Source organism: Pan paniscus, chromosome 11 (genome assembly GCF_029289425.2).
Source record: "Pan paniscus chromosome 11, NHGRI_mPanPan1-v2.0_pri, whole genome shotgun sequence".
In the NCBI taxonomy this organism is placed as follows: domain Eukaryota; kingdom Metazoa; phylum Chordata; class Mammalia; order Primates; family Hominidae; genus Pan; species Pan paniscus.
In genome coordinates, this window is record NC_073260.2 from 96,294,465 (window position 1) to 96,314,226 (window position 19,762).

At 36.6% G+C, this 19,762-nt stretch overlaps 1 protein-coding gene across 3 annotated transcripts in view; it reads left to right on the top strand.

The window, feature by feature from the left end:
• LINGO2 (leucine rich repeat and Ig domain containing 2) overlaps positions 1–19,762 on the top strand; it is a 1,246,058-nt gene that overhangs the window by 912,380 nt on the left and 313,916 nt on the right. For all 3 annotated transcript variants that reach the window (XM_024930183.3, XM_024930184.3, XM_024930182.4), the window contains one exon: positions 5,798–5,956. The gene's annotated coding sequence lies outside the window, so the exon portion shown is untranslated. The remainder of the gene's footprint in view (positions 1–5,797; positions 5,957–19,762) is intronic.

Genomic DNA, 19,762 nt, shown 5'->3' on the forward strand with positions numbered 1-19,762 from the left:
GTCTAAGCTTACTTTCTCCAGCTCACCATTGGTGGCTCTCTGGCTCCTTGTCAAAGTCAGCCACACTATATTTACATTTAAGAGATACACTTGACTCTGAGGCATTCCAGTTTGTGAGCTTTGAGAATTTAAAAGATCTCTCTCTAAATCATAGAAAACTCAGAGTGTATGAAGTATTTGGAAACTGCCTAATGATAATTATATTTTGTTTGTGAGTTCTAAGTTGACCAGGCCAAGCCAAACCAATCAGGATCAATTTATGAATTATTTTCTACTCAAAGCTGACATGTTCTGACATGTTCAATGTATGTTGGACTTCTACTCTTCTTCCATAATTTGTTGGTTTACTTCCCTGTTCACACTACTAGACTATGAGCAATACTTGAACACGAACTAAGTGTCTTGCCTTGTCCTCTGAGCCTAGCATATTGCATAGAACTTAAAACATGTTTAAATATTTGTTGAAATGAAGAAGGCGAAAAGGAAAGGAAAGAAGGATGGAAGGGAGGAAGAAAAAAGACAATGGAGGAAGGAAGAAAAGGTAGAAAGAAGAAAGGAGGCAGGAAGGGATAAAACACTCAGGAAAGGAAGGAAAAAGGACAGAGGCAAGTTTCAACTGTGGAAAATGTGGGAATGTGACAAATGGATGCCTCATTTTAAGAAAATTAAAACAAGAATGTGGCCTATTTTAATTGGGAAAGTTTCTAGATCATAATCAAATTCAGAATTAGGCATCTTTGAGCGAAGACAAAAACAAAGAGAATTGTGCTTGAGTATCAGGCCCTGCGTTCTCAGTGATTGATAGCGTTACCTTAGATCTTGCTTTATGTCACTTGAAGGGCTTCCTGCTGGGTTCTGAAATGAAAATGATATCAAATGAGTATTTTGCAAGATTATTTCCAGCTTGTGATTACTAATAATGTAGCTACACATACAAAATGTTCATCAGCAAAACACTGATGTGCTGCTATTCATACTTTAATCTAATCAGGGGTTTTGTCATAGTCTATCAACACAGTCTTCTCTTTGTGTCTTTGTTTTTTTTTTTTTTCCATTAGAAAAATGAGAGAGAGAAAGGTCATCTGTTGCTTTCAAAATTAAATTCATTTAAAACTGTGTATCTCAAAATCCTGTTATTTTGTTTGTTGGCTTTGGCATCTTCTTTATGAAATAAAACCTACCAGAAACACCATTTACAAAAAAAATCAAGTGAATTGGAAATCTATAAAGTTGTTTGGACACCATGCTGAGTAAGCTGGGTAAGAAAGTGGTGTATTGGAAAGACAGGAGTATCATGGGTTTAAATGCTTTTCCAGACCCTATTGAGATCTGAGTAGCCTCTAATATGTCACTTTACTTCCCTGGGACTAAGTTTTTCATCTATAAATTGAGTGAATCTTTCAGATTCAATCTCTAGGAACTTATCATTAATTGAGTTAATACAGTACAACACTATCAATTGACTGCATTGAAATCAAAGCTCCATTTTTCAAAGGCTCTATATCCTTGGGTGAGTAACTTAAACTTTCTGATTCTTATTTTAATCACCATAAAGTGGGCATTATTATAGTATAAACTTCTCATAGTTTGGGAGACAATTAAAAAGAAACTACATATAAAATACATAGCAACAACATTTACAAGTATTAGTGGTAGTTGTTAATGACCTCTGCCTACTGAGAAATACTTTCTGACCTTTTCATCAGACTAAATGAATAGAAAAAGAAATTAGAAGCAATAATTTTGTGAATAATAAATGGCCAAACCTACCCTTTCCCTAAAATTACTGACAGAAAAGGCTAAATTTGACATTTTTAAGGTAGAAAGCCTCATAACTTTGATTATTTATAATCTCTCTGTTTTTACATTCTTGATTATTATATTCTCTGTGTTAGTGTGGGAAAATGAGTGACTTAGACACAAAGCTTCCAAAATATATCAAGGTCAAGCAATCATTTAACAAATGCATTGAACTCACTGAATGCTGAGTACTCTTATAGTTCTGTTGGCCACCTAGAGGGCTATGCAACATGTCTCCACGGGGAAGATGAAGCTGAGATAACGTATAAAAAACAACTTGTCAACAAGTGCAAATCAATAGCCTATAAAATGAGTGCCTAAGTGCTAAGGGGATCCTTTGGAAAGCTTTCTTCAAAGCAATAAGGTATACTAAAAGGGTAGTAGTGTTGTGCATAAGGAAAGACAAAGAATACCAAAATTCAACTGGCACTTAGGGCCAGGCCAACAAACAGGAAAACAGCGTTTGTACATGTTAGAATTTCTTCTCCTTTGTTTTCCAAATGTTATTTTGGTCTTGTTTTGTTTTAAATTAATGTACAACAGTGATTTATCAATCACTTCTGTATGCCATGCCGCTATCTGGAACCTGTTTGCACATTGTCAAAAATTCATTTTAGAACATTTAAGTCAACATTAATGAGGTGTAATTTACATACAAGAAAATATATTCATTCTGATTTTTTTTTTTTTTTTTGAGACAGAGTTTTGCTCTTGTTGCCCAGGCTGGAGTGCAATGGCACAATCTCGGCTCACCACAACCTCCGCCTCCCAGGTTCAAGCAATTCTCCTGCCTCAGCCTCCCGAGTAGCTGGGATTACAGGCATGCACCACCACTCCCAGCTAATTTTGTATTTTTTTCTTTTTTTTTTTTTTTTTTGGTAGAGACAGGGTTTCACCATGTTGGGCAGGATGGTTTCGATCTCTTGACCTTGTGATCCACCCGCCTCAGCCTCCCAAAGTGCTGGGATTACAGGTGTGAGCCACTGCGCCCAGCCCCAAATTCATTTTTAAAAGAATAAGTTTCTCAAAAAAATGAAAGCATTAAAGAAAATATCTTGTTTTCATACTATGCATCCCAGTAATAGCAGAGTTTCAAAACATAAAATAATTAAATCCTTTGGAAATCATATTGATTTTAGTAAAAAAAAGTCACTTACTATCTAAGAGCATTTTAAATAATAATTATGCCTACCTTTTATTTTCATTGTATTCTCATTAATAACATATTTGGAGAGAGATAAGTGAAAAATTATTTGAAGCGCGTTTTTTCATAATGAAAGTTGGTGACAGGATACAGTTTCAAACCAATGTCATGGAATTGGTACTTCTTATGACCCCTCATAGACTTCTCTTCAAGGAGAATACATGCATTTAATTTTGTATCTCCTTTTAGAGAAAACAAATAGAATAATCATACAAAAATTGTGTAAAGCAACTTATACAATAGCATCTTCCCCTACCCCCCCACACACAAAAGTCTGTTAACTTGGATGTGATGCAGAGCACACAGGATTGTATTGTAATTCCTTACACAACAGTTGGAAGGCAGTGACTCTTGTGTTTGATGCCATAGATGTTATTGTACTATCAAAACCTAATTGGTTGGATTATCTGATTCATTTTAACTCAGCTACATGAGGTTGTGGAAGAAGATATAAGAGTGACACAAAGCTATCACATCCAATAACAACCTCACAAGCATTAGCTATGTGAATTGATCCTTCTATATTGTAGATTTTCCCTTGGCCTATAGTGCTCTACTCACTGACAAACCTCATGAATTTCCCAGCTCTGGTCACATAGCAGATTGTTCATAAGGTAAGGCTAATCATCTTGATTGGATGTAATGTTGCTGCCTTTCTTGGTTACAAGAAAATGTTAAACAGAATAGAATCAGTGATAATCTTTTCATGAAAGAACTTATGTCTTTTTGCTTTGTACCTGTAGCACCAAATCCCATGCCTGGCACAACAGAGGTGCTCAAATAAAATTTGTGGAATGAATAAGAGGGCTAATAAATAAATAAATGAACAAAAGTTAGTGGAAAATCATCACTGCTGAAAAGAAAATACACAAAACTTACCCCTTCTGAGGAGGGATCAATAGCATCATTTCTGTGTAATAAAATATAGCCATTTTATAAAGCAAGTAGTTATGCTGACTTATTTTCACTTTTTTAATAATAAGTGGCAGAACCAAAGTATGAGAAGTGGCGCTAAGTCACTGATGGGTGCTTCCAAAGCAAGTAGCTTTCAAAAATTTCTCACTTCAAACCCAGTTTGGAAGCTTAGAAATTATGTTTACAAACTCTTCCCTGTCATCTGGTCCACTAGTATACGGCTTCTTTTAATATCCTTCATGGCTGCCAAAAGACCAAAAAAGGTTTATCATTCATGAAAACAGGTTTGTTTTATAAAATAAGTGATATGATAATTTCCAGAAGATCTTCAAAGAAGATAGGAAGTAGAAAAAAATGTTGGCATGAATAAAAACAGTTTGCATCTAGAAGTTGACTGAGGTTATAGGTTAATAAGTACCACAACTTGGATCAATAAATACAAAAATTTTAGACGTGTGTGTGTTGAGGGGGTGTGGATATTTATGGGTATCTAATAGCATCAACATAACGCTCCTGCTTTGAATTGCAGTATGGTCATTTAGTGTCACATATACACCTCTTTGTTTAAGGAATTATTTTGAAGTGCTGCATTCTAGTGCAAGGCATGTGTTCAACTTGAACCCTTTGTCATCTTAGCATTCTGGCTGAAATGGCATAATAGGATATCATACTGTTGTGCCTTTTAACAAAGTCTCCACACTGACTTCTGGGAATCCGTGAAGCTCTAATCACAGGTGCATGAGGATTTATTATTTTGTTGCTTGTTAAAATCAGTTTTTGCACCTGTGTCCATGAATCTTCAGAACGTAGTTATTCACAAGTCCCCCTACGGACTTAGAATAACCTTTAAGCCCTTTCTGTGCACTACTTAGAAAATAATAGTAATAAATTTGCTTCTGTATATGTATTACTAAATATGGTTGTTATAGTTATAAAAAATCTAATAGTTTTTAAGAGCTACCCTGGGAAGACCAGTGAGCATTTCTGTTCATTAGTATCATCCTGATCGTCTACTGAAGTGTTGTTTATGTGTCAGGTAACAGTCCAATAAAGGTTACTGATTATACATAGGTTTTCTTTGTATGAATGAAAGTCAAACATGCTAATTAAGTTTAAATGCCATATTTATTCATGGACATAAACAACTGAATCATTAAATATGTGGTACATTGCCCCCAAATTAGCTGTGAGTCTGGTCATTCCTTTGTGTACCGACTCTGGCTACGATGCATTTACATTGGTTACTCTCTTACAGTACTGTCTTACTGTCATACAGTCTGTATGTTGATATCAATAATGGTGGCTGCTGAATTTGCAACACCTTACATATGTCCCTCAAAGTTGTTTCTCACACATTATCCTAGAGAGGTGACCCAACATTTATACAGGGAATGTTGACATCGACTGGAGCATCAGAAATCACAAAGGAAATTGTCCTTGATCCACAATCTTGTGGATTTCACTCTAACTGCTCATGGATTTTGCCCTATTGCATCCCATTGCCCAGTTACCCTGAGAATATTATGGGTAAAGTAGAAAAATACTCTGAGTACCCCAACTGGTCACCTACCTGAAGAAGAGGCGGTACATACTATATAACATGTGTGAGTTTTAATATCAATAATGTTCATTAATAACTGATGGCTTGAGTAGATCAATAACAACATGCAGAGGGACATGCACTTGGCAAAAACACCTTTTGTAGCACATAAACTTCAGTCTTCCAGTTTTAATGTTTATCAGCATCTTGAGAAGCATTTATAATCCCTCACACACTCCTTTATGATTCCCTTATTGATTAAGTTGTGATGCCTCCTGGACCTAGGACACGGTTCAGTATTTTTCAATTAAAATGGAGAAATATCTTGTTTGTTGCAGGTTTGTTTCAAGCAGTTGGCTTGTGGGACTCTGAGAGATGCTGCTGCCCATGACATGCGGGAATTATCATGATCAACTACCCAGCTTGGATTTCACCCAGTGGCCAAGAGCTTTGTGTGGGAGACGGCAAGGGTTGGATTTTTCAAAAGAGTAAACCAGGTAAGGTTCGAGGGAGACATCTGATCATTCATTACTTGCTCTAAGGGCTTTAGTGTGCTGCCAAAATATATGAATAATGTATAGCTTTTCTATTGGTTTTCTAAGTCCACAGAGCAGGTTGTTAAAGAATGGGGCTCCCTTGGATTTAGGAGAATGCATATAGTAATAATTGAGTCCGTTTACTCTCAAGAGGAGAAAGGAGCTATTTTAAGATACACATAATGCAGGCATATGAATACTGTAGAGTCCAATACTATAAAGATTTCCTCTTTAAGCTACTATTCTGAACTCTAATGGCATAAACAGTTGTACTTTTGAAGGTGCATTAGAGAAAGTGTTGCCGTTAAGTATTTATATTTTACACAATATGGAAGTGAATATCAGTTCATGGCATATGATCTTATAAATGTGCTTCAAGTTTACTCCAATTCAGAAGATTATACCATTGTTCTTCTTTTATTTCTTTGAAAGTATTTATCATTCTAAATCTATTCACTTGTTATTTAAGATGGTGATACAATGACATACTGTATTATTTTGGCTCTGAGGGTTTAAAATATTGCACTCTTATTCAAGTACTCTTTTATCTACTTTTTCTATTACATGCTGGAAACTCTTCCCAACTATTAACCATATTTTGGTCAGATCTTCTTCTCTCTCTCTTTAACTCGCTTCCTCCCCTACAACATAAATTAAATACGTTGTCCATAATTACTTGAAGAAACTACAAGCTATTATTGTCTTCTGAGTCTAAGGCTATTGAAATTTTAACAGTTTATTTGAATTTCCTGCATTGCAAAGCAAGCTTTTCTTTAAGTTCAAGTATAGAAACGGAAAAAAGTATGTAAAATTCCTTTATTTAGAAAGCAATGGATGGAGATTATTCTATGTCACTAATGCTTGAGCACCTTAAGCTTTTTACAAATATAGCTTTCATACTTTCTGAAAATAAAGTAAACGGAACTCAGTCAGTAAATTATAGTCTGACATAATTATTTGGATATAAATAAAGACTTCTGAAGTGTTTGAAAACAATCTTTTAAAGTTTAACAAACATTAAATTTCAATTCCCTAATGACTTATTTGCATATAAGATGATATCATGAGAGTATAAAACCCAAATATCTACAAATTTAAAATTTTTTTGAAATAGTGTAGATTACCAATCTCATGGCAGAAATGTTTATTTGATGAACTGAGCTGGTGAATAATGTTTTTGTCTTGTTTAGTGGCAAAGTGGATTACTCACATTTAGAAGACTTCTGACAGTCTGTAAATGAAAGGGACATCAAAACACAGCATACATTAGTAGAAGAAAGTGCAACCGAGTTCTATGCTTCATAGCATTGGCATCTAACACATAACTGTAGCGAAAATACTTTGGGATAGACTTCCATAGTCTTATACCTTTAAGTCTTAGAGTTAATCCTAATTATTTTTATTTCAGTATTTACCACAAAATTGGGTTACATGTCAAAACCTCAGAGTTAGAAGGAAAAACTTTAAAAAAATTTTTTTTGGAGACGTTAACATTCCTCTCTTAGTACGACAACCAGGAGACAGAAAATCAGCAAGGGTTTAGAAGAATTGAACAATACCATCAATCAACTGGATCTAGTTGACATTTATAGAACACTCCACCCAACAACAAAATATACATTCTTTTCAACTCAGGATAAACTGTATCCTGAGTCATTAAACAGACATTTACAATTTAAAAGAATTTGTGTGTTGATTGTGTATATCAAAGGGAATAAAGAAAAATAAGAAAAAATAAAATAAAAGAATTTGTGGCTGGGTACAGTGGCTTACACCTGTAATCTTAGTGCTTTGGGAGGTCAAGGTGAGAGGATCACTTGAGACAAGGAGTTTGAGATCAACCTGGACAACAAAGTGAGACCTCATCTCCATAAAATTTTAAAAAATTAGTTGAGAATGGTGGTATGTGCTTGTAGTTCCAGCTACTTAGGAGGCTGAGGTGGGAGGACTGCTTGAGCCCAAGAGTTGGAGGTTACAGTGAGCTATGATAGCACCACTGCATTCCAGCCTGGGTGACAGGGTGAGATCCTGTCTATAAATAAATAAATAAATAAATAAATAAATAAATAAAAATAATTAAAAAAAAATCAGGGCCAGCCGGGTGCGGTGGCTCAAGGCTGTAATCCCAGCACTTTGGGAGGCCAAGGCAGGCGGATCACAAAGTCAGGAGATCGAGACCATCCTGGCTAACATGGGGAAACCCCGTCTCTACTAAAAATACAAAAAAAATTATCCAAGCATGGTGGCGGGCACCTGTAGTCCCAGCTACTCAGAAGGCTGAGAAAGGAGAATGGCATGACCCCGGGAGGCAGAGCTTGCAGTGAGCCGAGATCGTGCCACTGCACTCCAGCCTGGGCGACAAAGCGAGATTCCATCTCAAAAAGAAAAAAAAAAAAAAATCAGGGCCAGGCGTGGTGGCTCATGCCTGTAATCCTAGCACTTTGGGAGGCCTAGGCAGGTGGATCACCTGAGATCAGGAGTTCGAGACAAGCCTGACCAACATGGTGAAACCCCATCTCTACTAAAAAATACAAAAATTAGCTGTGCATGGTAGCAGGCACCTGTAATCCCAGCTACTCAGTAGGCTGAGGCAGGAGAATTGCTTGAACCCAGGAGGTGGAGGTTGCAGTGAGCCAAGATTGCGCCATTGCACTCCAGCCTGGGTGACAGAGCAAGACTCTGTCTCAAAAATAAAATTAAAAAATAAAGATAAAATAATTGATGTTATACAAAATATGTTCTTGGACCATAATGGAATTACACTAGAAATCAATAACGGAAAGATACCGGGAAAATCCTCAGACTGTTGGAAATAAAATAATTCACTTAATCCATAAAATACCCATGTGAGGTGGATCTTATTGTTATCCTCATGTTAGAGATGAGAAAGTGAGGCAGAGAGAAAGTGAGAAAATTGCCCAAGTTTACTTGGCTAATGAGAGCTGGAGTCAGAAATTGGATTCAGGCAGGCTGGCTCCCGATCACACTCTGCTGTCCCTTTGATACATGTTGGAGCCTAACTTATCCAAACAAGTGCTTCCACAGATCAAATGATGCAGATAACTCACTTGGCTTCATTTAGGATAACTCAGGATACTTTTACTAGTTATGAAATTCTAGGTTGACAGGTCTTTCTTCCCCCTATAAGCACTTTAAAGATGGTTTTCCATTGTCTTCTGCCTTGGTTGTTTCTGATCATTGTTCTCCTATATGCAATGTGTCTTTTTTCTTTGGCTGCTTTATCTCTGGTTTTTAGCAGTTTGCTGATGACTTGCCTAATGGTAATTTTCTTTAAATTTATCCTGTTTGGAATTTGCCAAGTTTCTTGGGTCTACAAGTTGAATTACTTTTTCTCAAATTTGGAAATTCTGCCATCATTTTCCTCAAGTAAATATTCTGCCACATTCTCTCTCTCTGCGTCTTCTGATATTCTAATTACATGTCAGATATTGTCCCACAATTATTGAGCCTCTGTTCATTAAAAAATATATTTTTACTCTATTTGCTTCAGCTCGAATGGTTTCTTTTCATCTGGCTTCAAATTCATTCATCCTTTCTCCTGCAGTTAAGCCTATAAAATTTGTAAAATCACTTCAGATATGTATTATTCCATTCTAGAAGTTCCATTTGGTTCTTTTTAAAAAAATCTCTTGGCAGCTATTAGACTATAACTTCCATACGGGCAGAGCATTTTATTCATTTTGTTCATTGCATTATCCCTGTTCCCTAGAACTGGCATAATATCTGTTCACAGACAAACAATTGACGCCATCTCCCTAGCTGTGAGTGATGGGCTAAGGAACACGTGGATGTAGTAATGATTTGGGAACAAATGAGAGCGGCCCAGCTCTTTTTCTGTTCACTTCAATGCCTGATGATCTCAAAGTCCACCAATCCTTCTCTTCCTGAAAATCTGTATTTTGGATGATGCCTATTGCCTTAGTTTGGGTTCCAAAGAAGAAGACCTTGGGAACCCCAACACTAAGATTCAAGTGCAAATAGATTAGATTATTTTGGAAAGGATGCCAGGAAATATCTATAGGTAAGCTGGGAACTGAGACAGGGTAAGAAGGGCAGCTGATAAAGGATGTATTATCAAAAGTGTCATTAAGTGGACAACTGGAGCCTAATCCCAGTGGATAATTCTGAGAGTCAGTGCAGGGTTTTTCCTCACAAGAGGCAAAGGAGCTGCAGCTTATATACACCATTCTCATCAGTCATTGGTTGAGAGCTGCTGGGGTTGGGGTGGGAGAGTTAATTCTCCCATGCTTTTGAAACCGACCCAGTAGTCCCATGGATAGTTTTTAAGATACACATAGAAATTGACCCTTCTGATCTTAAAGCTTGAAACTGACAGTTGTCTTCTCTGAGTTCCTTCCTCAGGAAATGACGTTCAGGCCTCTGAAAAAAAATAAAGTATCAAATAACTGAAACTCACTAAATACCCACATCCAGACAATGAGATGCCAGGCCCTTCACTCCTCATGATTGCTTCCTTGCCCCTCCCCAGTTCCTGTTTTCTCACACATTGTTACATTCCTTCCCTGCTATATAAACCTCTAGTTTTAGTCAATCAGGGAGATGGATTTCAGACTGAGCTCCCATCTCCTCGGCTGTAGCACCCAATTAAAGCCTTCTTCCTTGGCAATATTGTTGTGTCAGTGATTGGCTTTCTGTGCAGCGAGCAGCAGGACCTAGACTGAGTCCCCTGGTGTTTCTGTAACACTTTAAGTCTGCCATATTAGCGTTGCTGGAGAGAGCAGGAGCCAGAGAATGACCTCAGGCAGTCCAAAGTCTTGCGGAGTGTACTGCAGTGGTGAGGCGTAAGTTGATATGGGTAGGGCATTTTCCTCAGGTGCTCCACTGATTTGCCCTGAAAACAAGTATCCAGTAAGACCAATACTTAATACAGCGCTAGGCCCACATAAATATTAGCCTAGAATAGTAGCTAAATCACAGATTTGGGAGTCAACCCAACTTGGGTTCAGTTGTCATATCTTCTATCAATCTGCCTTGTGACCCTAACAAAATTACTTAACTTCTCTGAGCTTTGGTTCCCTCACTTAGAAAAAGATGTAATGCAGAAGAATGATGGAGAGTCAATAACAGAGTGCCTGGCACCAGGGCAACACTAGAAAGGAAGACATGTGCATGGCTTCCTGGCATCCCTTCTCCTGGCTGTGAGCCAAAGCAATAAATGATGGAATTTCAGGAATCAGTGAGCCAGGAGGAATATGTATGAAGGGCACGAGGAAAGGAGAAGACAATTTTCTGGCATTCCTGAATTACAGTGTGGAGGGAATACCTCTTTATCCTGCTTCCTGGTTTCTAGCCTGAGTGCCTAGGAGAGTGGGGTACTATTTCCAAAAAGGGAGAGACGGGAGAGAGAAGATGCTTCAGTGCAAGGGTAGCTAATTAAGCAATTTAAATATTGGGATATTTAGTCCATTAGAGGTCAAAACTCTGAATATTGCCCTAGATTTTGATAACACATTAGCTCAAATTAAGTATAGTAAGAACAACTTTTTAAAAGGGAGATAAAATTAAGTCTGTTTGGAAGGTAAATAATCATAAGATAATGCAATTAATAATTATCTTGTCACAAAGGAAGAGCTCCCCTGTTTGTGAGATATGCACTTTCTTTCTTTGGAATACTTTATCTTTCTGAACTGTATAAGTCATAAGTATGGGGAAAATGGACACATAATTTTGATCCAAGTATTATAACGCAAAACTTCTCCTCACATAGCCCTTCAAAGTGAATCCTGCTAATCAGGATGTACAGAGATAGTCCATTCCACTTTTCTGTATACAAATATATGATTTACAAGTGTCCTCTGGAATATAAAAGATTTGACAGTGAATTAATATGTTTTCACGGTTAAAGGTTAAGTGTTTTAAAATGAACAGAAAATTTATATATTATAGTTTTATAGTTTACATTAGTTTTAAATTTATTTTTGTTCTCCGTTGTATGAATGGCAGTCACATTATTTTATGGTGATGTATATTAGCTTGTCCATAAGGTAGAAAGAGTGTCAAGATGTCCTAATTCTGTTTCTCAGAAGTTTATAACAAAACTATAAAAATTTGTACTGTTCCTAAGCTTAGAAGCAATTTTTCTTTCTTAAAGCATTTTTTAAAGATTTGCCAAGCTTAGGATTACATTACTATAGGCTCATACATAGAAGCAACATTAAGCTATAAAGACAGGATATAGAAGATGAGATCTCTGAAAACATTCCTGATAATAGTATGCCCCATTAATGGGCTATGCTTTCCCCAAGGTGATTCATGAAAAATACTTAAATAGCACCTGTGTATGCAATACATCCCTTGCTCTCTGCAGAGAGCAGTGGGCATTCTCACCTATGTAACTCTTCACATTCTTAGATCTTCTGAAATAAAATCTTGAGAATTTAGTGAGGCAGCTGATTCCCTCATGAAAAATCTCATGTGACTCTTAAATACTTTCTGGCTGCATATTTGTTTGCCCTCTAAACACTTTTTAAAAGCCTAACACATGTAAAACAGCATGTGGCCAGAAACAAATTAGCAGCCTCCCCGCCCTGTCCTCAAGTAGTTCACACCTACCAAAGAAAAAACAACAACAACAAAATAACAAGCCATATAAACAGAGATATGAACAACTCGTTTCAGGACAAACGAACTGAGAGCTTTAATGACATATTCCAAGCAAAATTACCCAGAAATTAAGATGAAGGACTGTTAAAACTGTTAGAAATATTAAAAAGCATGAAGCTTAAGAGGCATTTCAGCTGCACTTCAATCAAATGGAGGGAGTTTTAATGGATGGGAAACTGGTCTGAAGGTATTTGAGGCTCAGAGTACAGTCGGACAAAGTCGTCATTATGTAAAAATCAACGTTATGTTTGAGGAATGGAAAGCTTGAAATTGTGATATCGGGAGAGATGCAAGAAGTGGCTGGATGTATTGGTAGTGGCTAGACTGTAGTGTTTTTGCATACACAGCTATGGTGGTGTTCAAAGTGAAAATGAAGCCATTTATATATATGTTTTTAAAAAGATTATGGCAAAGGGTGGGTTGGAAGTAGGGAAGATATGTACAGAAAGAAATGATAAACTAAGAGCGTTCAGGTCCATGAGTGCAGAAATGTGTGGTTTCTAGCCTATTGTATCTGTAGTGCCTGGAACACTTGTCCTTCATGGATTCTGTTATTCTCTGTTAAATGCTGACTAAATAAAAGTCTTCCAATGAAAATCAATACATTTCTATATTTGCAACTTTTTCCTTTATAAAACTGACTTTAAAACCCTTCATACAAAGGATGAAAATAGCTTGTGTGTTTTTTATCACAGCAGTGCACATATGCACACATACGCACACACACGCACACACAAACTCTCTCTCAGTGTATGCTTGAAATGAAACCTCAGATCCTGCTTCTGAAATTTATGCTTCAATTAACATGGGGGCAGCTGCTACCCTACTTTATTTCCCTTTTGAGACATTTTTCTCTCTGGCTTTATCCTTCCCTTCATCATTTTATCATCACATCAATCACTGTGTTTCCTCCTCGAGAACATGGCATGCACTGCAGGCACATTTTTATGGCTAGAAAGCAAACCTAGCTTACTTGGCACATACTGCTCACAAAAACCTAATTAAGTAATTCTGCTGAATGTATCATGTCCTTTCCATTACAGTGCATGTGTGGTCAAAATAATAGGGGACACTTTAAGGATATAGAAAATAACTGGGGGAAGGAGCCTAAAGAAGACACAAAACACACAAAATAGTGAACGTCAGTTCAGCTTTATTTGATATAATCCTCTAATGAGCTGGAGCACATTAACACCTCTGGTAGAAGAATCTCCTAACTCAGAACATCATTTTCACTTCAGTTATTTTATTGAAAATTACCATTGTTGTACGGCTCCGTAGTAGTACATCAGTCAGTATTTTTTGTATGATTGAGTCATGTATTTTCAGAGAAGTTCTCTTATGTTCTGAAAATAATCTAAGAACTTGTTTCTAAATGTGCAGACTTGGGGAAATGCGATATTTTTCACTAAACTGTAATGTGCTTGAGGTCAGGGCCTTTGTCTTTCTTCCTTAAGACTTAAACCCAGAGCCCCACACGTACTCATGTCTGGTAACTGACTGAATGAATGAATATCTAAACCTGTGCCAACATCACACTTCTATATATTTTTTTAACTTTTAAGTTCAGGGGTACAAGTGCAGGTTTGTTACACAGGTAAACTTGTGTCATGGGGGCTGTTGTACAGATTATTTAATCGTCCAGGTGTTAAGTCTAGTACCAATTAGTTGTTTTTCCTGATCCTCTCCCTCCTCCCACCCTCTACCTTCTGAAAGGCCCCATTAAGTGTTGTTCCCCTCTATGTGACCATTTGTTCTCATTATTTAGCTCCCACTTATAAGTGAAAACATGAGGTGTTTGGTTTTCTATTCCTGTGTTAGTTTGCTAAGGATAATGGACTCCAGCTTCATCCACGTCCCTGCAAAGAACATGATGTCATCCTTTTTTATGGTTCCATAGTATTCCGTGGTATATACGTACTACATTTTCTTTACTCAGTCTATCATTGATGGACATTTAGATTGATTCCATGTCTTTGCTATTGGGAATAGTGCTGCAAGGAACATATGTGTGCATGTGTCTTTATAATAGAATGATTTATATTCCTTTAGGTGTATACCCAGTAATGGGATTGCTGGGTTGAATGGTATTTCTGTCTTTAAGTCTTTGAGAAATTTCCATACTGTCTTCCACAACGGCTGAACGAATTTAAACTTCCTCTAATAGTGTATAAGCATTCCTTTTTCTCCACAACCTTGCCAGCATCTGTTATTTTTTGACTTTTTAATAGTAGCCATTCTGACTGGTCACACTTCTATATTTTTAGCAGTAGGAAGCATATCTCTCTCTTGTTGGTCAGACCAGTTGGTAATTAGTTCATTCTGTCCATTGTCAGATAATGCTACTTTATCCTCTCATGGTTAACTAAAGTGCCGTTATTTAGTAATAGATATTTTAAAATCACAAAGTGACATATAATCGTGCCCTTGTAGTACATAATAGTATAGAGGATTTAATCTGAAATAAAGGGACAAGAAAAAGCATTTATTAGGTATCATGTTGCCTTTATGGATAAAGTATGGACTCTTCCACAAGCTTTCACAAACTTTGAATTTTTACTTAATAAGGTCTACATGTTGTGAAAGTCTCATATATTGGGAGAAAGAAGCAGGGTTTGCCATTTTCTGGCTGTTGGGTGTGTACTACTGGGTAGAATTTATTAGAATGCTGCCATCCCAGCAAGCTACCCTTTTCTTGTTTGAGGAGGCAATCTATAATAAGTCGTGATTGACCTATAAACTATCAAGTTTATCTGACTTTAAGTAAGGCCTGGGTTTGAATCATAGCTCTGACACTAATTAATGATCTTGGGCAGCAGGGTGCGGTGGCTCACGCCTGTAATCCCAGCACTTTGGGAGGCCGAGGCAGGCGGATCACGAGGTCGGGAGATCGAGACCATCCTGGCTAACACGGTGAAACCCCGTCTCTACTAAAAATACAAAAAATTATCCAGGCTTGGTGGTGGGTGCCTGTAGTCCCAGCTACTGGGGAGGCTGAGGCGGGAGAATGGCGTGAACCCGGGAGGCGGACCTTGCAGTGAGCTGAGATCACGCCACTGCACTCCAGCCTGGGAGACAGAGCGAGACTCAGTCTCAAAAAAAAAAAAAAAAAAGAAAAAAGAAAAAATGATCTTGGGCAACGTGTCCTCTCAGAGTTTGATTTCCAATCAGTAATATGGAGTAGTGACCCAATGGGACAATTGTAAGGATTAAATGAGATCATTGATATAAAATACTCAGACAAGTATCTGATACATTATATATAAGTTACTGTGATGATGATGATGATGATAACGATGATAATGATGTGAACTCTATATATACAGCAGGTCTACCTAGAAGTTCATTTGTTTAAAGCCAAATGTCACAATATTTTGACCTTGGTCTCCAGAAGTAAGTGAGATAATCCAAGGCCAGTGCTTAGCACAATGCCTGACACCTCATAAACACTCAATAAGTAATAAGTGTTTTGTTGTGGTAGTGGTTACTATTATTTGCTTTTATAAACATTGTTCTTCTTCAGGCTCTTTGAAGATATCTTTGTCTAGTGCATTTCTATCAACAATTTCCATCTTACAGTAGTGGCAGTTCTATGAGTTATGGTCAGGTTTTGACTTTGAGGTAATGCTCTCCTTAATAATCTAATATATAGTTCATACCATATTGGTGCCTTGAGGTAAACAGCATTTTCTTTACAGCCATAGATTACCAGAATGGTTTTTCTATCAAATAATAGTCGTTTGGATCATAAAATGCATTAAAAGCAACTAAATGAAATGTTAACATATATCTTTACAGTAGCAAACAAATAATCCTTCTCTGTTGACATAATTCTCTAATTTGAGATACTACCTTGAAGTACACTCATAAAAACGGTCTTTGGGAATCCCTGACATTAATCTAGCCGTATCTATAATTATGCCTTTAACCTTTTTTTATTACATGTATTTTATTAAAAAGACTGTCATTAATTTTGAAAGAAAAGTTAGAATTAAAACTGTATTTAACGTGATAAAATAATACTTATGAAATAACTGACAGCATTCATCTACAACATGCCATCTAAAACCATATTAGGAGAAGAAATGGGATAAACACAGACAATCCCAAGAGTTTCTAGCTAATGCTTTGTAAACTATTGGTTTTGGGTTGGTCCAGTCTTCTCAGTGAGTGCAGAATCTACATCACAAGATCAATCTGATCTGAGGTGTAAAGAAAGAGAGTGTAAATGGGAAAACTACAGTGGGAGGAAGTGAGTTCACCCAACATCAGCAAAGTCGGCATCTGAAACAAAGGAGGACTGGAAAGCTGCTCATCTTCTCTCAGCAGCTCACTTTTCCCCTCAGTGAGGTGCAGAGGAAGCAGACATTGGAAGGGAAAGAGATTGAGGGATGTACTGCAGTTGGGAAAGTAGCACTGATAAAATAGACTATGGAGTTGATTGAAAGCCAAGCAGAGTCATGCCAGAGGCTAACGATTTGATAAAATATTTGCAAGAGGTTTGAACTGAGTGGCTAGGAAATCCCTGAGTGAGCAAATGGAACATTGTATTATAAATAATATACTCATTCTAAGGGTAAAGTTTAGCATGAAATTAACATACTGCTGAAGACAGACAATCTTCATAAAGTCTCTTCTTCAGAAATAGGTAAGGAAAAGTAACCAGTACCTGAATATATCATGTATCTTTCTATTAAATCTAACATGACAATAGCAATAAAATAATAATAATAATAACTACCCTAAATTAAATATCAGCCTTAATACAGGTATTTTATACAAAGGTATGTGTACTCTGAAATGTAGACATGGTTGTAAATATATTCAAGATGAAGAAGCTGAGACATAGAAAGGAATGTAATTTACTAAGCTCACACAGCTAATACATGTGTGAGTTTTTCTCCCAAAGTATCCTCTTTTTGAAATCTGTGAGTTTTCATAATATTAACCTGGTTTTCATTTTCTAAAATTAATAATCCAATCCCTATGCCATTATACATGTGTGCTATTTGCTCTACTATAAAATACATTTCTATGATATTATATAATTTACTTTTTGTTCTGTGTGTATATTTTGCCTTTCCATGAATTTGAAAGCAGCTTAGGACTTAAAATCCTTAGTTTTTCTTTTTATGGAAGCCCCATTGCTACTAGTGATATTATAGGCCTGATTCTAAACAAGTGTTTGCCGATGATAATGTCAACAATCATCTGGTTTTCCTTTTCATCAAAGAACAAAGCACTTATGGACACACTTCGTGTATAATTCTTGGCATAATTTTGTATGTAAATGTATATACCCATGACTTATTGAAGAATTACCTAAAGGGCCAAGTTAAAAGTTATTTGAATAATACTTTAGTGTTCATCTAAATAGGATTTTTCTTTCTCTAAGTACCAGAGTGATTGAATGGATTGTTTTCCAGCATGTGTTCTGTGGACCACTGCTCTGGAGGTATGTGTTCCATCTACAAAGGGCTTTGTAGCCAAATACATTTTGCAAGTATGTTAATTTATGATAAGGACTGTTCCTGAGTATGGACTGAAACAGAAAGAGTTTAGGTTTACCTGCCACAGGGGCTTACTCCTTTCTTGAATAATTAGTACATTCTGTCAGTTACTGGGACTTACAGTACAAATATTGGAAATGATATATATTGTTATGGATATAGAAGAACTAAAAGTAAATTCTTTGCATATAAATTTTTAGAGCTGGTTACTAGCAAATCTGAAGCACTGAAAGAGACATCAAATAATTTCCTAGCCAAGAATTCCAACTTGTAGAATTTCTCAAACCCATACCTCCTAGAAAGTCTCCCACCCGATTCCCGAACATCTCCAGGGCATAGTTGATGCAAAATTGATTATCAACTCTGATTTGATGTAAGCCAAAAGGGCACAGTTATTATAGCCTAGTACAGGGTCTAAGATAACTTATGATACTTTTTATTTGAAAAATAATATTTTCTCCTGGCATGAACTTGCAGCAGAATGAAAACATACTTCACTAGCAGAAAGGGCAGTGTTTTCTACATCTGATCTTTCATCAAATAGAATCTTAAACCAGAACCTTCTGAAATACATGATTTGGAGAACTTCCAAAAAAAAAAAACTATCCTGAAAGAGATGGTAAACTACAGTTTGATCTCATTTGTCCTAAATTCTGCACATCATTCACTCATTACTTATCATTGTCTCACCATTACTTATCATTGTCTCACCCTCACTTATCATTGTATCAGTGTCTCACACTTATCATTGGGACACCCTTGTGAGCTGTGTCCCATAACTCATTCTAGTCAACATGATGCATTTAATATTGAAAGATTTGTATCTTGGAAATAACTTGACTATTTTAAACTTTGGTCTCTAATGAATCAGAACGTAATTGCATTTAGTATCTTTCTACTTCCCGAGTCTAATCAAATTCCACCCACGTAAGTCTGCATCTGGCCTCTACATCTGGCATGCTTTGTGAGATTTATTCAGGGGCATAATTTAAGGAACTCCGTGACTGGACATTGAAGTTCCCCCGATGTTTGTGTTATAAAGATCAATAGCAGATTCAGCTTGCCTTTACCATGTGGAATATTGTTTCCTGTTTGGAAACATTTACAGGTTCAAGCAAGCATTTCCACATGCAGAAATCCGGTCACTAGTTTTAGAATATACTAAGAAGGCATTTGCAGCTTTAGTCTAGAAACAAGTCTGTCACAAATCAGAATCACATAATGCCAGATTCTATAGAAGTGGATGTAAACTATCTGCCAGATTAGCCTTAGGACAGTGTGATTCAATCAGTAACATAGTGTATTTGTGATATCACCTATCCTTGTATGAGCTGCTATCCACATCTCTATTTCTCTTCCCCACTAGACTATATAAACATCTTAAGGTCAGGCACTGTTAATTTTTCCCCTTTACTGTAGCATTCTTCATTCCTAAAACAGTGACTGGCAAATGGTAGATGTTGATCATTCAGTTTTTTAAATGCCTAGTACCTAATAGTCCCCTTATATCCCCTTATATGTGTGTGTGTGTATATATATATGTAAATTATTTAATTGATAAAATAATGAATATGCATATGAATTTATTTCAATGGAAGTGGATCTTAATAGT